Consider the following 15,222-nt stretch of genomic DNA (forward strand, 5'->3'; position numbering starts at 1 on the left):
ACCATTGCACACAGTTTCTACCACAACTTGCAAGATTTAATTGTGAGAAAGCATCTCAGAAGCAGGAAAACAAGTTATATTAGAGCCACCCCACCTATGAGCTATCTCTTAGCTGTTATTTAAAAAGCCTGTGTACCCCCAGGCAATAACTGCTTTCTTTTGAAACCTCATTCTCTCTGTGTACAAAATTAGGAAAAGGGATTTGGTAGGTAACATTTTACCATTCTTTTTTCCTCTGACCTATGCAACATCTATATCAAACTTTGACTACCAAATACTCTAATGAAGAGTCTCCATAAGACCTGTGGCAGAGCTCTAAGAAGCCTACTAAAATAGCAAAGCCTTCATAAATTCTCATTCTTTATCCTAAATTTTCATGTGAATTTTTTCACACTACTGCACATTATATCTGGATTTATTTTAATGAAAACATGATGCATTTGAAATTTAATTTTCTAGTAAGTTGAAGCTCCAGGAAGAGATATTATGTTTATCCTGTGACTTTGAATATCCCAACTTCATGTGTAAAACACCCATGGGGCTATGGTTTCTGGAGCAAAGTCTTCTTCTAGCCATATGTTTCACTATTGGCCAAACATTTGTAGGACAATTCAGTCATATGGTCTATTTGTTGTCCTTTGAACTTACTATTCTATTTCTTATCTAAAGATTTTTAATGATGTCATTTTCCTATCCAGAGTACTTCTCCTCCTGTTAATTATTCTGAGAACTTAAAGATTCTGCTTTTCTGATAAGATTTCTCAAACTTATGGAACTCATTCTTTCTGTGCTCTTTTTGCTGTGAAATCAGAACTTACTGTCTTATATTGTTGGTTCCTGTATTACACACATTTATCACTAACTGAACTATAAGCTCCTCAAGGTGAGGTCCATATCTCAGACCTCCTTGTCTTTCTTAGACCTTATGAGGACAGTCCTTTCTGTAGAAAACATCTACTTAAAATACAAAAAGCAAAACAACATTCTGTAAATATTTGTAGGCCAAGATGAGATTACCCTCATAAAAAAAGAGGAAAAAGAAAGGGAGAGAACTAATATTTTAGTTCATTTGGCTGCTATAACAAAATAACACAGAATGGGTAGATTATAAATAGAAATTTATTTCTCACAGTTCTGGAGACTGGGAAGCCCAAGATCAAGGCAGCTACATGGTCACACTCTTGTAGAACTGTCTTCCTGGTTCATAGCTATCACCTTCTTACTGTGTCCTCACGTGTTGGAAGGGGCGAGGGAATTCTGTGGAGTCTGTTTATTTATTTATTTATTTATTTATTTATTTATTTATTTATTTATTTATTTATTTAAGAGAGGTAGGGGAGGGCAGAAGGAGAGAATCTCAAGCTGACTCCCTGTGGAATGCAGAGCCAAATGCTGCTCCATCACAGGCCCCATGAGATCATGACCTGAGGCAAAACCAAAAGCCAAGATGATCAACCAACTGAGCCACCCAGGCCCCCCATGTGGAGTCTCTTTTATGACAGCATTAATCCCATTCATGAGGGCTCTACCCTCAGGACCCTATCAGTTCCCAAAGGCCTTACCTCCAAATACCATTACATTGGTCATTAGAATTTCAACAATTGAATTTTGAAAAGATATAAACATCCAGACTATAGAAAGAAGCTAACACTGATTGAGTATTAACTCTTGGCAAGCACTGTAGAGACAACATTTACATACTGTACACATCACACTCCATCTTTACAATAACCCTGTGAGATGACTGTCATTGTTATCCACATTTTACAGAAAAGAATGCTGAGGATCTGAGAGGTTAAATAACTCCCCAAAGATCACACCACGATGCATGAGCTGGTATGTTGGCCCCTAATTACCTGGTACTGGATCTTAAGTTCTTAACTGTTATAAGGAAAGAAAAATGGGAGTATAGGTTAGACCAACTTAACACAGGTGGGGGGATTAATGCAACACAAAATATTACCTACAGTTAGGGGGTGGGAGGCTGTACTGTTTCTCATACACAAAACTACTATTTTCTAACAGAAAGTAGATTATTTCTAGTAGAAAGGATTGTCTTAATAAGGTCCAGGAGAGACAAAGTGATCTGAAGCATGGACCTTGAGGATCATGCAGTCTAGTTAGGAATACATATGTACAATACAGAACTAATGATACAAGGTGGTGTTCTGGGTTCAAGTTGGTGTCACTGAAAAACAAAAAGACCCAAGACACTGGTGAGAGGACCAGAAGAAAGGGCAGAGAGAACACAAATTACCCCAGAACATACTTCCTTTCTTCTAGCTGACCCCTTATAAACACCAAACTTTCACTCAGCCTGTCAGTCTGATACCACGCCTGGCCACAAGCAATCATGCCTGCTCAGCATTCCCACAGATGGATATCATTTTCCAGAATGGAGTGCAGAAAATGATATTTTTCTTCTGCCATGATAACATCCCCACAATTAGGGGGGAAAATAGCCAGGAACTGATATTTTACAAGGTCACGCTTCATTTTCCCTGGCTTGATGCAGCCCAGGGAGGAGGGTTTAGTTTCTAAGAAGCCTGGGGAACTGAGTTTCTAAGGAACTCTGGGGGCTGAATATCTAGTAGAGTCTGTGTCCCCTGAGTTTGACGGGTGTTCTGCAGTCTCCTTAAGTGAGAGAATATAAATTTGTACAGAGACATGGTTTAACATGTAGCCAGTCAGTGAGGATTTGTCAGATCAATGAAGGCCAACTCTGAGTGTTCCCTGCTGGGCTTCCTAACGCCCTGGGACACTCAGCTGAACTATCTATTAAGACTATTTTCCCAAGTCATTTGTGTTAGATTATAGGCTATAAACTGCTTATTGTTGCCTGTCCGCCATAAATATAAAGCAATCATTTTTAATGCAAGCAGCTGTTGGGCTTACTTCTCCAAGATGCTTTGCCCAGGGACTCACGTTCTGCTGTTTTCTCCTTCATCAAGTGCATTTCTGATTGTTTTTCTGCTCTGCTGCATACCACACACGTGGTAGTGGTGGGGGTATAAATTTTCCTTGCAGAGCTTTGTTTGGACACATGGTTTCTAAAAATATCCAAAAGGAATTGAAGGTGCAGAGGGGCAATTTAAGTTGTAGGAAATCTGGTGACTCAAATCCTTACCACATCTAATTTTTTAAAATGACCTTGGAAGCACCAACTCGTTTTTTTCTAACCTCTAGTGACAAGATTTGTGATTTTAGAATATATGTATTGATAAAAAAATTCTCAATGTACTGGGGTACCATGTTAGATGTTGAGGATATAAAAGTGAGCCAAAATTGACATGGTGCCCATTCCCTGCCTCCCCCCTGCCCGCCCCAGCCTTATTCAGGTATAATTGACAAATAAAATTGTAAGATATTTAAAGTGTCCAATGTGATGATTTGATAAACATCAATATTGTGAAAAGATTCCCCCAAGTGAGATAATTAACACATCCATCACCTTATGTATTTATCCCTCCTCTCTCTCTCTCTGTTGAGAACATTCAAGTTCTACTCTCTTAGCAAATTTCAATTATATAACACAGTGTTATCAACTCTAGTAACCATGTTAAATGCTCAGTCTTCAGATCTTATTCATCTTATAGTTCAAATTTATACCCTTTTACTAGCTTTCCCTATTTCCTCCACTTCCCAGCCCCTGGCAACTACTTTTCTACTTTCTGTTTCTAGGAGTTCAATCCCTTGCCTTTTATAGTCTAGTAGGAGAGACAGACTGATCAACCAAATGCATAAATTATGATATAAGTATGAAGGAAATTTAAGGAACAAATAAAATGCCCAATCTAGTGATTTATGGAGATTTTCCTAAGAAAGCAGCATTTGAGCTGAAGGCAAGTGGAGTTAACTCTGCAAGGGAAGAGGGATAATGAAGGCAGGATTTCCAGGAAGACATAAAGGAACAGAGGTGGGAATGAGCATTGTAAGAGCTGACTTAAGGTCAGGGCACCAGATGCAGAGAAGTCAAATAGTCCAGTGGGGCTGGAAAGGCAGGAGGGGGGGATCTAGATCTAGTAGGGCTATGGGGGCCTTGTGAGGAGGAGTTTGGGTTCCACCCTGATACCAACAGGAAGCCATTGGTGGATGTAGTTCTTAGGACCTTGGGAGGAAACTGCTGGCTTCCTTGAATCATACTTCGGTGAAATGTTGGGATAATTTACAGAGCAATCCTTTTCATGGGTATGGATGGAGTTAAAGGGACCAAGGAAAGATGTTAAAGCACCCAAGCAAAGCAACGATGAGAAGTGATTTTTTACCTCTAGTCCTGAAGAGGCAAAGCAACGAAGCAGTGAGAGCTGGAGCCAGGAAGGTAAGTTGCCCTGCAGAAACTGTGGTCATGGAATATCACAGCTAATGACAGATCTGTAGCATTTCAGTGGAAATAAATATTTCAAACTGTCTTGCCTGTGCTCTCCAGTCTCCTGCTGAATCCTTCATTGGCTGAACCTAAACAGAAGCCAGAAAGTCAAAGGAATCCATTGAGATCAGCATCCTCCCCCATGCCCCAAACGGGTACAAAGAAAGGAAGTACATATATATTAACACCCTTTTACAAATGAGCCAAATGAGACTCAGACAGGTTAGACAAATTGCTCAAGATCCACAGATGGTAAGTGGAAAATCCCACTCAACCCCAGGTCTCCCTGCCTCTAAACATCAATGGTCTTAACCCCACTACTCCATATTGGTTCTCCCCCACTTGGCACAGCATTATGCTGGGCCCTCTAGTTTGGGGCATTGAGGTTGGGAGGGAGAATTTGAGACGCCAAAGAGTAGGAAGTAGTAAACAATCAAAGATAGCAACAATCAATCCCTTTCTTCCCTGTGTATGCATGTTACTCTTCGCATCAAATGAAGTTGTCTAATTTCTCTCTTCTTGAATCTGAGCTGGCCTCAGTGACTTTATTCTAACCATCCAAAATCTGAGATTTCTGAAGCTAGGTCATGAAAAGATTTGCAGTTTTGTCTTCCACACACTCCCTCTTAGAAGACTGTTGCCATGCTGTAAGAAGCCTGAGCCACATGGAGAGGCCACACATAGACATTTCTGGTACACCTTAGCTGAGTTCTAAGCCAAGAGCCAACAATAAATGCAACCCATATTAGTGAGCTGTCTTGGACATCCAGGCCCGTCAAGCCTTCAGATGACTGTGGCCTCAACCACCATCTGACTATCATCACATGTGAGATGTCCAAGCAAAACTACATGGATAAACCCAGCCAACCCAAGAGCTATGAGAGATACTAATAAATTGCCTTAAGCTGCTAATTTAGGGATGGTTTGTTATACATTTGCGGATAGTCAGAACATAGGATAAGGTTTTTGACTTCATGGAAACATTAGATAAATGGAACATAAGCATATCACATGTGTGGTATTCCTTTTCCCACATAACCATTAATAAGGAGCCCCTTTCCTGGAAGTTCTCCCTCCTCTGCACAAATCTGGACCCCACTAATTCTTGAACCCAGTCTCCTTGTTAGCCTGTAAGGACTTCCCTTCCTGTGACTGCCTCAGGGTACACATGAGAGGCCCAGCCAGGGAAGATGGAGAGTACCTTAAATCAAAGCTCTCTGCCTTTCCCTCCCTCCTAGCTTCTGACCACCCATGCTTTCCACCAGTATGGAGTGAAGGTGTGGAATAGAGTCCAGATCCTGAAGGACTTAGACAAGAAGAAGGCAAACCAAGGTTGAAAAATTAAAGATGTGGGCTTTGTAGGAAAGCTTTTATCCTGGAAAGGAAATAAAATACCCATAAGTTATCCTAGCCTTGGCCTTAGAGCTAAGCTTGGGTCTAGCAGAGTTTTTCAAACTCAGTGTTACTGATATTTTGGACCAGATAATTTTTTTGCTGTACATTATAGGATATTTAGCTGCATCTTTGGCTTGTACCCACTAGATGCTAATAGAACTTATCCACCAGTTGTGACAACGCAAAAAAAAAAAAAAAAAAAAACCTCGTCAGACTTTGCCTAATGTTCTTGATGGTAGGATGAGTGGCAAAACTGAAAACCACTACTCCCTCCCTTCTTTCTCTGAAGACTTTCCTTCTCAGATGGTGAGAAAAACTTGTGACTTCCTGTCACAACTGTCTGCTGCTTTCCAGGTGTATGACCAGCACCACTCCCTTCATCTATCTCTACAAGGCTCTCCTTTCCCCAGACTTCCTCTGGCCAGATGGCACTCAGGCTCTCCAGGAGGTGTTTCATAGAGAAGACATGGTATTTCAGGCTGAGTTTATTCTATACCTCAGGCTAAAGATGATACAGACCAGATTAATGGGTGAGCCAGTAGGCAGTTGTCCAGAGAACCAGTCAATAGGGGCTACCAAAATGTTACTGGCATAAAACTAGAGTAAAGAAAGATGCAGTTAATTAAGGTCTCTATATGTCACTACTAATAAAACTGGTGAGACATAAACTGGTTTGGCTGCAATTGACTACTCCCTATTGCTGTCAATCTCTCCCTGTTGATATTTTTTTGTGGTAGTATGTGCTGTGTATAAGACTTCACCACTAACTTTGAGACTGTACCTCTCAGAGTCTGTAACAACCATCCAGCCTGCTGAAATTCTGAAACTGAAAAATTCATGGTGCTGTATGTGCTCTTTCCTGGAGATGATTTGTTAGAATGTCTACACTTAAAGAGTTTAATATGCCTCTCAAGAAATTGTCTAGTTCAGAAAATCATGTGTAGTATGTACATGGAAAATATATCTTTATTTTGAACATAAAAAAGCATTTACTTTTAATATTTTTTATGTTCTGAGTAAATGTTGAACAGACATGTAAAGAACAGAGAAAACTGTAACAAGGTTCCAAGTTACTCCCCTGCCATGTCTAATGTCTCAGTCTGACTGGGATGCATATGTAGTGTTGCTGGGAAGCGAAGGGGCAGCAACTCATAAAATTTGCATTGGAAACCTTTTCTTTCTACTCCCATTTATTTCCATGTAAAATCAGATCAAAATGAATCTTCAAAAATAATTTTAATGTATAAATCAAGTAAAAACAAGAAACAATCTGAAATATAAGTCAGGAAATGGGAAAGAGCAGATCATCTATTTGACCTTAGGGTTTTGAGGAAGACTGGGTGCTAACTGCATTTTTAAGAGTCTCAGATCTTTTTCAGCTCCATTAGGTAGATGCGACTCCTCTTGTTTGAATCAATACTTCCTTAATGCACTGGCCAATCACTCTGTCTTATACCCCAAGCAAGGAAATGCACATCAGTTGGGGTTGAAGAAATCTCCATGCTGCATGCTTCTGTGTGTAATCTCAAGGTCACAAATGTGTTACTTCTGGCTCTTCAAGAAGCAGAAGCCAAGATGGAATTAGACATGTAAAAGATCCACGGAAAATGTCTGTGAGAGAAACAGAGAAAGAATTGGAGAGGGTAAGAAGAGCTGTCTGACCACAGTACAGAGCTGACCCTGTGCAGGCCAGAGGGGAGGAAGGACATATAACTGGGTTGGCAGAGCCTCAGACTACAGCACAATGCTAGGAAATCTTTGACCAGGCTAAAGGAGAGTTCCAGAGCCAACGTATCTAGTACCTCACAGGTATGAGCCTGCCTTAGTACCCCTCTTGTGCTCAATTACTGGCTGAGAGTACCCCAAGGGAAGAAAAGCCTCAGAGCAGATGGCAGGTGGATTTGGAGTACAGCCTCTGGGGTTGTTTATCAATCATAGTCCCCATCACACAGCAGGAATTCTGAGTAGTGCATCTTCAAGGCCACCATAGCTATGGAAGCCTTAGTGCAACAGAAGGCCATGGATGAGTGAGACACTAGAGGAAGGAAGAGGGATATCAGCTGTAAAGGGAGGCCAAGACTGATTTGACCCAGTTCTGCCCAGAGCCCAACTCAAACCTCAAATGAGGGCTGGGACTATTTAGAGGCTTCTAACTTCTGAGTCCCAGGCCACACCAAAATCCATCAAATCAGTTAATGAGTATTAGCTTGGAAAGCAAGCACCATTGACCATATTTTACCTAAAAGAAACTGTAATTCACGTTTCAAACAACCAATTTTTAATTTGATTTTGTGGCTACAGACATACTGACACAGAGAACTGAGTATTTTCAATCTTACAATGATATAGCCATTTCCAGACAATATCCAAGAGTAGGATAAGGTATCTAACTTTATACAAATGTTATGTAGCTGAGAAAAAGTGATTAATTCTCTTAGAAATATTGATTAAGTGCCTTATGTGTTGTCAGGAGTTGTCCCAGATGCTAGAAAAATAGCATTATTAATTATTAATTATTAATAGCATTATTCAATTATTAAAAAATGAAGAACTAAGAAATGCAGGTAAAAGTCATAGGGAGATAGATTTAGATTTGAAATGCCAAAAAATATCTCAAAAATTTTCACTAATTCTGTTATACAACATCTTCCATTTTGCTTCCCAGCTCTGCTCATATAGCTGTGGACCACATTGATCACACTGTATTCCAGTTAGTTACATATGGATTTCTTTCCCCCTGAGAGTTTCCAAGTCCCCAAGAACTGGGAACACATGTACTGATTCACTAATTAAATAAATGACTCATTCCTCAAAAATTTATTCAACAAAAGTTTTTTGAGTGCTTTGTGCCTTCTGTTGGTATCTGTGGAGGCCAAGGTAAATAAGACACAATATCTGTCCTCAGATATTGTAGGGAGAAAGACAGTGAGATATCAATATAGTCCTGAATGGTATATGCCATAGAGGAGGTATTTACTGAGAAAAGCAGGAGCATGAGGAGGAAAAAACCAAACTCTGCTGAGGGAGTGTCAGTGAAGGAATTCATCATAAAACTGATGACTCTTCAGCTGCATCATGAAGGAAAAGTAGAAGTTATCCAGGATTTTATCCCTAGTTTCTAGCACAAAACAAGTCCTCAATTCATCTCTGCAAAATTAATGAATGATGGATAAATAGAGTGTAATTGAGAGTATTTTTTCCTGATCAGCATCTATTGCCCTGCCTCCTGGTAGTAACAATTCAGTCCTGGCTCCAGAAGTAGGCCCATGACCCAGGTCTTGGTAAGCAAATAATGAACAGCTCTGGCCAGTAACTGATTCAGGAGATGACGTGATTGAACTTGGTACAGTGAGACTCATCTCAAGACCTGCTTGAACAATCAGAGGATAGAATCTCTCTTTTTCCTGACCTGGGGCTATGAGGATATCAGTCTAGAGCACCTGGGAGCATCTTGGTTGAGAGAAGTCTGCTGAAGGTGAGGTTCCACAGAAGAAGCAGGACTGGGCAGTCCGGGTGGCTCAGAGGTTTAGCGCCGCTTTCGGCCTAGGACATGATCCTAGAGACCCGGGATTGAGTTCCACGTCAGGCTCCCTGCATGGAGTCTTCTTCTTCCTCTGCCTGTCTCTGCCTCTCTTTCTCTCTCATGAATAAATAAATAAAATCTTTTAAATTAAAAAAAAGAAAAGAAGAAGCCGGACTGAGAGATGGAGAGAGAGAAATTGGGTCCTGGTAACATTGTTCTAGCTCCTGGACCCAGCATATATAAGAAGAGGGTCTACTCCTTAACTGTTCTTTGAGTGATCCTTAAATTACCTTTTTTGGGGGTAGGTGTGAGGGGGTATTTAAGCCAGTTTTAATAGGCTCTTCTATTACTTGTGACCAAACATGTGTTGACTAATAGAGATAAATAGCTATCTAGAGTATAAATTGCTTCACAAGGTATTGAATTGCCTATTTCCAGAATGGTTCATGTAAAATCAAGTCTATAAGAAAAGGAAGTGTTGCCTTACTGGAGAACCTCCTTTCAGCTTTGCTGATTGAGGCTAGGTTTCTGTCTATTTACCTGAGGAAGAGTGCTTGCAAAAGAGAAAAAGAGAGAGAGAGAGTGAGAGAGAGAGGCAGGAGTGGAGGAAAGACTGCACTATAACATCACCAGATTGCCCAGCATCATTTCAAAATTACTATTTACTTCTTATGAGTGACAAAATATACCCAAACCAGAGAGAACTGACACACTAAAATTTTTGTTAAAAAGAATTAACAAGTGCGCAGATTGACTGAGAAAAAGAGATATGGCCACTAAGGCATAGTGGCTGAAAAAGATATTTTTCTTTCCTTCCTTCTGTTAAATGCACCATCTAAAGGAGGAATTACTATCAAATATAAACATCCTCACCACAGTGACAAGCTTGGCAGGGACCAGAACAGAAAGTGCCCACTGGCCCTGTTCCCAGGGGTTTGAGTCAAGAGGCCAGGAATCTGTGTAGCCCATCTGGGGCAGGAGAGCAAACATCTAATGGGGCAAAGCCTAGAACCGGAGAAGGTGTATTTTCTGAAACGGAAATACAAATAAATAGCTGACACCAGAAGACAGAGCATCTCCTGACTATTTAGAAACCACTGGACTCTAGTTCTATTTATAAAGATGACATGTTCCACAGAACTAGTTTTCCCTGTTACTAATTGAGGCCAAAGCATCAACATATTCCAGGCATATGTGGGAAGGGATGAAATGTGGGTTCAGGGCTCCGACCTCTTTAATGAATTCACTCTGCATCTGGGTCAGGACACATGCAGAGTGTATTGTATTTTTTACTCCGAGTAACTGGGGGAGACATAGATGTATAGTCTTCCTCTAGATTTCTAGCCCTTCTCGCCTTCCTGTCAGTTTCATCTTTCTTCTTTCTTGCTTGTCTGCCACTCCTACCTCTTTCTTATTCCCTCCTAGCAGAAAAAAACACTTCAGGCTGTTTAAGGGGGCATAGATTCTGGTCCAGACTTTGCCTATAACTGGCTATTCAACTTCAGGCATCCTATTTAATCTCTCTAGACTCTAGTCTTCTCATCTGTATGATAGGCTTAGATAAGTGTTTACCCAATTCATGTTTCCCAAGATATGAAGAACTGGGCTGCATGCAGGGATATTGAAGACTGAAACATATTTCAGTAAAGAATCATATTCAACTTTGGCCAAGCATGGCTCAAATTCATTTGAGAACAAAATCTCTTAAAAAAATAAAATGGGGGACACCTGGGTGGCACAGTTGGTTAAACGCCCAACTCTTGGTTTCAGCTCAGGCCATGATTTCAGCATTCTGGGACTGAGCCCCATGTTGGAGGCTCCATGCTCAGTGAGGAGTATGCTTGAAATTCTCTCTCCCTCACCCTCTGCTCCTCCTCCTGTGCATTCTCTCTTTCTCTCTCTCTCTCAAATAAATAAATTAATTAAAAAAAATAACATATAGCTACACCTCACTATCCTATGGTATACGGGTTGAAAACTGCTGGTTTGGGCCAATGTTTGGATTGGTTCTCTAAACTTTCTTTTTACCTTCCTTCTATTTACAGTGGTTAGAAACAAAAACTATATTTCTCAGACTTCCTGCAGCTAGGGTTTTGCATTTGGATTGCATTCTACCAGTAAAATGAACTCATGTGAAATGGGGAAGACATTTCCATTTGTTGCCCAATCCTGACAGGTACACTGACTTAGATGATCTCTAAAAAAGTCCAGTTCAACTCTATGGGATTTTTATGTTTTCTCTCTTGACCATACCATTTCTTAGGCAAAAAGCTCATTTAGATATTGTGAATTTAGTTCTTTTATTTTTTTTCTGAGTTGTAATAAATCCCAAGAGATAGGCCCAGAACACATCAGGGAAGAGTAAATGCTAGCTGGGGATCATCTTTCCCTGAAGTTTCCACCATCTTCTACAGTTCATTTCTGATTCAGTGGGACATAGTTCATCTTGGGGTCTTGCAGCAATTCCTAAAAGAGAGAGACTTGCTAAAATGTTGGGACTATAATCCTATATGATGCCCCCTATGTGATGCCCCATAATGGCAGCTTTATGAGGCTGGATTGAGCTCCGTACACAGACTGTTTCCTCTTAGCATCCGCTGTGAATTTTATAGGGATGGTTGTATTTCTCATCATATTCTAGGAGCATCTTAAGGGCTGTTCCACTTAAAGAAGACAGCTCTAGGAGGGCAGAGACCTAGCTCTGGCTCCCGGATGACTTAGTAAGCAACCTTGATCAGGACAAATAACTACTATGTCCCTTAGATTCTCTGGGTCTAAAATCAATGAAGCAGCATTTTCCCTAGCTGCCAGTACTTTAGCAAATAGGAGACCTTGAATGTAGTGCAAGTAGTTTTAAAATTGAGATTTCCAAGTGGGTGTCAAATACTACCAAATTCACGTCTGACCTTGATTCCATGAAGGTTAAACATTGGAAGTTGAACTCATCAAAATGTGGGATGAAGGGAATTTCTGGGTGGTTGGTTCTCTGACAAAATTATAAAGTGGTTAAAATTTGTCTTTTTCTCCTTCCAAATGATTAAAGTTCAGTTTTCCAACTTTTAGCATAGAAAGCTTTCCCTATGCTCCTCTGCTCCCTAGAACTGTGCAGTGTTTTAGCTCTATCCTTATCAGAGCAAGAAAAAATAGTAAGCTTTTTTACCCTGAGGCTGTGGTTTTAACCCTGGCATCTCATCAGTCCTGGATAGCTTCAGAGAGCATAAATGCCAGAGTCCCACAGCTAGAAACCCAATAGTTGGTCTTGGATGGAACCCAGGTACACTAACTATTCCAAAGTGCCAACAGGTTGAGAACCATCAGGGTATTGTTACTTGAATACACCTCTTCAAAGAAAATCATGGAAAAATTCCAGGGCTCAACTAATCTTGTCCCACTCCTACTCAAAATTTTCATAAAGCAAATTATTGCCATTCACTTTTACTTGCAAGCTTCAAGGTAACCAGACTGGAAGTATGGCTCTTGCCACAAATAAGAAGCTTATAAAATCTTGAAAAAATGCCAGTGTTAGTTCAATATGAAGCATCTATCTAGTAGCTGGTACGTTGTTCGGGAAATTCTGTGTCCATTCTGTCTCCTGACTTGATTGTGCTTGATTATCTCACCCTCAAATATCCCAGAACCCAGTTTTCATCCTTTGCGTGGTGTCCTGTTTCTCACCTAACCCTCCAATATTAACCTGATGACAAACACATGGGCTTTGAGTTAGCTCTTGTTCAAGCCTTGATCCCACCACTCTGTAACTCAGGATTCCTTGGGAAAATTATTTGGAGCCTTGGTTTCTTCATCTACAGAACAGGAATGTTACCTATTCCATCAGTTCAGAGTTATACACCCAGTAAATATTCAACAACTGTGAGGTCTCTTTCCCCTCAAATCTCATTGTTTACCTTGTACTTATTTCTACCTAAGGTTTATATGATCCATAGCCCAAATGGTTCTTAAAGGCAAGTTTTGGAATATCAGTAGGAGGATGTTTTAGACACAGTAAGACTTTTGTATTGCCATTGAAATTACAGCCTACTGGTCCCCAGTAACTCTTATCTTAGCTTCTACCATAAAGGGTCTGACCAAGGCATTCAGGGCAGTGATGGAATGGAAGAAACTAATGGATGTAGTGGGAGGAGTGATTTGAAGAAACCCTTGGTAGTCACCAGTGGGAAGCTGAAAAATAAACCCAGAGAAGACCTGAAAAGGGTAGACCACTAGATATCCAGCCAGGAAGCAGAAATCCTGGCTGGAGTCTGTTTCAAACCACAGAATCTGAATTTGAGGAAGAAGGCATTAAAAACAATAAATTTCCCCAAATGGCAAATTTAAGATTTAACTGCCTCAAACTGTAACAACTTAGGCACTTGTGAAAGAGAAATATTCCAGATGGCAAAGTGGAAGGATGAATTATAGAGAAGGAAGTGGCTAATATCCTGTGCAAGACTTTGAAGCAATACAAAGAGAGCTTATAGGAACAAGCTGGGGGAGCCTAATGTTTCTGGAGATAGAAATGGGGTGCCATTCAATCAGGGTCAGCTGGCCCTATTGGCCAGTTCTGGGTGCTCAGGACTCAGATTTTGTTTCAAATTGCCTTCTGTCTTCTAAGAGATTCTGGAACAAATGGTCCTTGTGCCTTAGAAGGGGGATCTAGAGTGACTACTTAACATGTATAGGACACTGACTTAACATGGTCCATCTGGCCTCACTACTTAATTCAGGATCCCAAGGGCCTAGGTATGATTTCAAATTGTATCTGTGCCTTTTCATCTTCTACTTCCCTTTATACAAGGTCACTACAGCTCTGGAACCAAGGGGATTGAATCTGAACAAGTAGATTAGAGACAGGTGAAGGAATCTAACTACATCCTGGTCAAAGGGGCCTTAGTTCTGGCTTCTTAAAATGTAGTCTTCAGACTGCATGATCTAACTATATGATGCTTCGGCATCACTTAGAAGCTTATTAGAAATGTAGCACCCTGGTGGTCTTAGCTAGCCTAACACACCAGTCTTTGCTCCTTAGGATGCGATTTGTTAAAGGTTGTCAAGAATAAGGCTTATTTCAAGAGATACCAAGTGAAATTTAGAAAAAGATGAGAGGGTAAAACTGATTGTTATAGTAAAAAATGTTTGATAATTCTTGATAAAAGTAAGTACAACACACCTAAATACAGGATGATAGTTCATATAACCAATGGAGGTATCATTTGTCAGATTGCTTATGCCTGTACATATGATATATGATAGTTTGTGCAGCTTATGCTTATGAACTCCCAAAGTATGGTATGAAGGTTGGCATGACAAATCATAATGCAGCATATTATACCAGCCTGATGCTGGCCCACAGACTTTTCAACAGGTTTGGCATAGACAAGTTCTGTTCTATGAAGGCCAATCGGAGGTGACCAGAGATGAATACAATATGGAAAGGACTGATGATCAACCTGGTGCCTTCACCTGCTATTTGGATGCAAGGCGTCTTAGAACTACTACTGGAAATAAAGTTCTTGGGGCACTCAAGGGAGCTGTGGATGGAGGCTTGTCTACCCATTGCAGTACTATATGATTCCTTAGTTATGATTGAGAAAGCAAGGAATTAAATGCATAAGTACATTGGAAGTACATTATGGATCAGAATGTTACAGATTATATGCATTACCTAATAGAAGTAGATGCTTATAAGAAACAATTATCTCAATACATAAACAACAGAGTAACTCCAGACATGATGGAGAACATGTTTAAGAAAGCTCACACTGTTATATGAGAGAATCCAGGCTATGAGAAGAAGCCTAAGAAAGAAGTAAAAAGTAAAGGTGGAACTGTCCCAGAATGTCTCTTGCTCAGAAGAAAGACTGGATAGATCAGAAGAAAATAAGCTTCCTTAGAGCTCAAGAGTGGGCTGGTGAGAGCTTATAAACAAACCAGTTTTCTT

At 40.4% G+C, this 15,222-nt stretch overlaps 1 pseudogene; it reads left to right on the plus strand.

The window, feature by feature from the left end:
• Positions 1 to 4,246: 4,246 nt before the first annotated feature.
• Positions 4,247 to 15,206, plus strand: LOC121486994 (annotated as a pseudogene).
• Positions 15,207 to 15,222: the final 16 nt, after the last annotated feature.

Source organism: Vulpes lagopus, chromosome 3 (assembly GCF_018345385.1).
Source record: "Vulpes lagopus strain Blue_001 chromosome 3, ASM1834538v1, whole genome shotgun sequence".
NCBI classification, from domain to species: Eukaryota; Metazoa; Chordata; class Mammalia; order Carnivora; family Canidae; genus Vulpes; species Vulpes lagopus.